We start from the raw sequence: 6,056 nt of genomic DNA, 5'->3' as shown, positions 1-6,056 counted from the left end.
ATGCATTATTATTTGTAAGAAAATATAGTGGTGACTCGTACAATCTTTATTTTCTTGTGGCAAACCGATTAAAACTAGGGTTAATTGAATACATGCCATTACATTTTTCCAAGTTCTTTGATCTATCACAGCTATTTGGAGACATATCATTACAATTGTTTATGTACTCGAGATATGTCATTTATGTACATCTTTGATGCCGTTGGCTCCACTCGCAGGCCTTCATATTTTGTATGGTCCAAAATGTTCTTGCTGCCTCTCTTCCCTCCACTCCCCCACCTGCTAACATATGGGCCCCACGTCATCACCCTCCTTGCTTTCTTCTCCAACCGGCCAGTTCATCCATCTTCCAAATGGAGGCTGTCCACCCCCTACCCCTCGGCTTCTGCATAGCAGTGTACGGCCTCCCCCTCGCCGCCTGCCGGTGCCGTGCCCACCACTGCTGCCGCGCTTTGTCGCTCGTGTGCACAGCTGCGGCGCGGGGAGGCTCGCGACGACCACCTCCAGGAGCTCCTTCTGCGCCACCTCGGACGACACGGGCATAGAGCCTTGTCTAGGGGCGGACACCTCTCTGTCTCTCCATCCAACACACAGATCCATTTGTTCAAAGGCCATTCAGGACCCATCCATCGATCCCTCTCTTATGTGAAAAACGCAGGAGAACATAAGCAGATCCTCATCCTCACTTCCTTTTCTGTGACGAGGTGGGGGATCAGTCGTGGCCAGCATGTGGAGGGCGATGGCACACGCCACCTACACCTTTTCCTCTTCGTCCCCGATTGGCAGTGGCCGCATCGATCCACGGCCATGATTCCTCCATCCCCACCGCACCGCCCTTCCTTTTCACGGCACTAGCCTGGGAGAGAGACGGACGGAGAGCCTTGTCTGCTTCAGCAGGTGATTGTCGGGCTCACATGTCAATGAGGAGACAAGAGATGTAGCTGAGGGAACTTTAGTCCATATGAAATACTAGAGTTTACATATGGGATCCATCAAGCTATAGGAGCGGTCTCCTGTTGTTCCAGTTTAATCTTCTATTGATCACCATAAGTAGCATAGATATAGCTAGCCTAGTTCCTTTGACTCGAGCTCTAACTTCTTCCTTCCTCCCTGCCTATAGAATATATTTACAGTTGAGTGTAGCTTGTGTGTGTCACACTACCTCCTATCCAATCATTTATGTTACTCCTATTTATGCATTTGAATATCCAATCTAGATCAGTTCATAAACTAGCCTATGTACTTCTATTCGCGGCCTTATCTGCGGAAATATAAATGACACCCCGATATACTCCCGGGTAAAATGCTGCAGCGGTATTCCGTGCGCTTGCGGATTTATTCGTGGTTCATGAAATACTTGCCACCCCCTTAGCGTCTGCGGGCATCATCGCTGGGCAATCAGCAGTGGCGTTGGTAGGCGCCAACAGGGAGTAGCTTTATTAAGATCTCAAAAATCAATGCAAACTCTAATCTTGCCCAAATTTTTTTTTCTCAACGGACACAATGTTAGAGATCCAATCAGCATAACAAAAGGACTGAATAAAACCAGCGTCTAATAATCGGTTGATCTCCTCTTTAATTCGGTCGTAATAATAGGATTGAAACGCCTACTCGGTTGCTTATAAGATCTAAAACCGGCTTTAATTGGTAAACGATGTTCAACGAAATCACGACTCAAACTAGGCATTTCAGAATACTCCCAAGCTAAGCAATCAATATATTCTTTCAATAATTCAATCAAACCGGCTTTATACTCAGCCGATAAATTTTTGTTTACAAAGGTCGCCCTAGCAATAGTACCATCACCAAGATCTACTTTTTCTAAATGATCAGCTGACATGAAACCCTGGCCAAGCTTATCAATATCATCAATATCCTCAATGATTTCACACATATTGTTCGTACGCGCCCGATAGTACTCAATCCGCTGTTGCAGCCAGTCTGCGTTGGACCAGTCGAACCAACCGGTTTGACCGGTCGGCTCTAGAGGCCGATCCAAATAGGACCGGTCTGACTGGTCGTGGGACTCGGTATGACCGGTGGCGCCTGAGTCGCCTGCTTGACTCATTTTTATTACATTAGATGATTTAGCCGAATCTCCATCGGCTTTAGAGTAGTAGGGACAAAACCATCCTTAGATCAACTGATTAGTTCATAATCGGACAGATCCAAGCCCGATAAGCATTTGATGTTGTCATGAGCACCAATAGAGTTGGAATCAACCGTAGCAATGAAAGATGAAGTGTCACCATGCACTACTTCAATCTATTCGCCGATCCACTGAATAAGAAACTGATGCAAGGTAGATGGCACACATTGATTAGCATGGATCCAATCACGTCCAAGTATTAAACTGAAGTTACCTTGCACCTCGGAGACGAAGAAGGTGTGGGACCGAAAAGGTGACCATAAGGGGGGGTTGAATGGGAGCCAATCAAAATTTCTTCAAACAATGAGAAATTTGGCTTATATCCCAAAGCACGACCTGACTATCTTCTCTTCTAGCAATCACCACGATCATGTAGTCACAACGGACTCAATGATCGTAGGGATGATGCTAGGAAGCACAGCGGAAGAATTTCAAACAATCAAACTGAAGACAGGCAAGATATCAGAACAGATCGGAACTTCTGAAAATGTGTCGGAACTTCCTTCACTGAGTCGGAACTTCTGAGGGGTCGGAACTTCCTTCGCGGAGTTGGAACTTCCTACAAATTCTGGGCACAGCAAACAAAGAGAATAAAGGAGAAATTCAATCAAACGACCTCCTAACTTCATGAAATTTGGACCAGAGCTTCGCTATAATGTGTAGAGTCTTTGCCCAAAAGATCCTCACAAAAAGATCAAGACATCTCCATGAATTTCACGAAATCGGTCAAGAACACAAGAGAGGAAGGGTTTCAGGAAATCTCAAAATCTGAGGTGCTCGTGCATGGATTTGGTAGGGGATCACCCTAGATGTTGTTGCACATATCCCAGCACCAAATCTCCCCAATAAACACGACCCAAATCGAAGCCAAGATGATGAATAAAAAATCCCACAAAAATGCCCCCGAAAATCACAGAAAAAGAAAAACGCGAAGAACAAGAGGATGGACACGAAAATCACAACAAGTGATGAATCTCACGTGAGGATTCAGGCCTCACTTCCCATCTCAAAAATCTCCACAAGTTCTCATCCGAAAAACTCAAGGAAAAAGGAAAAATTTGGGAGGGAGAGAGAGACACAAGAGAGAGGGTGAGAGGATTGAGAGAGATGGCTGTCTACTCCCCTCTATTTAACGCTAAACCTCTACCTAAAGACTAAAATATCCCTAGAGATAATTCTAGGATAACTACCCACGCGGGGGCAAAACTGTCTAGAGTTTTGTAGACGCATTGGACGGGCACGGCTACTCCTCGATTTCCCTTCACCTCGAAGCAAGCTCGGAGATGAAGCCGCGTGCCCTCCGCCCGGACCTTGACCGTGCCAAGACCGCCCTCGGTTTTGCGGCCGAAATCTGGAAACCAGCCACCGGGATGGTTTTGAGGCTCAAACCATCGAAACCGTCCATCTCCGCGTGGCCGCCACGCGACCTCTTCGATGCCGGCAAGTGTCGGACCTCCCGTCGCGCCTTGGCGCCTTTGAGTCGTTAGCGCGCTCCCGCCGCACAGGCCGACTACTTGACTTGCCATCATCTTCACTGACTCGGCCCACGTCGCCGCATCCTTCCTACATGCTTCCTCGTCGATCCATGCACCATGTGGGCCGCCCGTGACTCCGCCCGGCATCTTCGGGTCCCTCGGCCCAAGTCTACTTGCGTTCATCCCCGAACCTTTCACTTGGCCTTCACCTCGCACCGTCGACCGCCACATCGCACCGTGCACCTGCACTTCACAACCAAGGCAAGCATCAATATGCAACGGTTGTCAATCACTCATCACACCAAGCATGAACACTACTGGTCCTCAATGTCCCCCTTGATGAGTACATTGACAACACTCCCCACAAATCTGATAGTCTGAAAAGTAAAATAGAAAATGAACAGAACATCTCCCAAGAGATCCAAAAGCCAAGTGAAAAGGCAGAAAAGATCCAAAAGAAGCAAAATCTCAGTCCCCTAAGACAAGGGCAACAGCTCGACGCGACTGAGACACAATCACATGAACTCCTCAAGAAGAGGTAGAAGGGGCTCAACACCTGTCATGTGATGAAATAGAATTTGAATAAGCAAAACTCGAACACATAGCTCAAAAGCCCCCCTGAAACAAAACTCCCCCTTTCAAAAGCAATGCAAGCCCCCAAAGCTCCCCCTTGAAAATGCATCTCTCCCCAAAGTATGATTTGTGCAATTCTCTCCCCCTTGTTGACAATGCATCCATCAAGGTTCAACATGTGTTATGCAAAGAGAGTGCAAAGCATGCCATGAAAAGTTAACCCTACAAAGCTTCTCACATATACCGAAAGCATTGAAATATGCTACAAGTTAACTAAAACTTGAGAAGCGGGTCATAAGCAAGCATTCAAAGCCATCATGAAGATATTATGATATGATCAAGAGGCAGAAGCATACAAGTGAGTGTTTAGCATATTTAACAGATTGATATCACCGCATGAGCAAGCAACTAGCTAAAGGATCACTCCGACTAAGATCAACTAGTTCACAAGAGCTCATATAAAGATGACAAGTTCTGAATATAAGATCATTGCTAACACATGCAAGGCATTCCTACTCATTTCCAAACTCACTGAAACCATGAGCTTTACTTCTATATGGCAAGCACATATAACAGCAGAGCAACCTGGTAAATGGTTTTTCATTTACCAATTGAAAAGCATGTAATCAAGCATTTTGTTTGCATTTTCATATTTATGACCAATTTTCAAATAAAACATGAATGTAACCAAGGTTTATGAGGTGCCCCTTGGCACAAGTGTAGCTCAACATCAAAACTACCCCAAGAAAAGCAAAGCATGCACAATGATAAGCCATGTGTAAAGAACCAGGCATCCAAACATAAGCTATCACAAGACTAGCAACCTAAGCAAGAGCAAAACTTAGCAAGAAGCTACTCATGGGTGATAGGCAGTTATGATTCAGATTCAATTTAAAAGCTGAGCTCACAAGATTTCTATCTCATACCTTCAAGAGCATAAGCAATGCATTGCAAAAACACCATAAGCTTAAGTATCAGTTCATAAGAGCATAAGTGAATACTAGAGGCATATAAGAGAAGCTCAGTATGACACTAATGCAGAAATTTACATATGCAATGCAGAAATCAAACGTATGATACAAAACAAGAAACAAAAACTAAGTATCTCACATATATTACAAGGGAAGCGAAACCTCCAACTAAAAGGGACGACAAACCCCAAGCTCCCCCCGCAGACGGGCAAAAGTGGCTTGGTCCAAAGGCTTTGTCAGGATATCTGCTAGTTGGTGATGGGTTTCAACATGAATCAAGTCTATATCTCCCTTCTCAACATGATCCCTCAAGAAATGATATCTCACATTGATATGTTTAGTCTTTGAGTGGAGCACTGGGTTTTTGGCTACGCTAATGGCACTGGTGCTGTCACAAAGCAAAGGCACTTTCTGGATACTAAGGCTAAAATCCCTAACTGTGGAGATCATCCAAAGGAGCTGGGAACAGCAGCTAGTAGGCGGCAACATATTCGGCTTCTGTGGTTGATTGGGCTATGCTGGATTGCTTGCAGCAAGACCAAGAAACAAAAGAAGACCCAAAAAACTGACAAGTTCCAGAAGTCGATTTCCGATCTAAACGGCAACCCGCAAAATTAGCATCCGAATAACCCAACAAAGATAGAGAAGAAGAAGCTGAATACCAAAGGCCGAACTCAGGAGTGAACCGAAGGTACCTCATGATTCGATTGACCGCTTGGCGGTGAGAGATTCTTGGCAACGCCTGAAAACGAGTGCACAGACACACTGCAAAGTGTATGTCTGGCCTCGTCGCCGTCAAGTGCAGCAATGACCCAATCATGCTTCGGTACTCCTTCTAATCCACTAGTTCTCCTTCCTCTTCCGCATCCAAAGCCGTCGCGGTCGACA

The sequence above is a fragment of the Panicum virgatum genome, chromosome 8K (genome assembly GCF_016808335.1).
Source record: "Panicum virgatum strain AP13 chromosome 8K, P.virgatum_v5, whole genome shotgun sequence".
NCBI classification, from domain to species: domain Eukaryota; kingdom Viridiplantae; phylum Streptophyta; class Magnoliopsida; order Poales; family Poaceae; genus Panicum; species Panicum virgatum.
The sequence above is the reverse complement of the archived record's forward strand: the minus strand, read 5'-3'. Positions refer to the sequence as shown.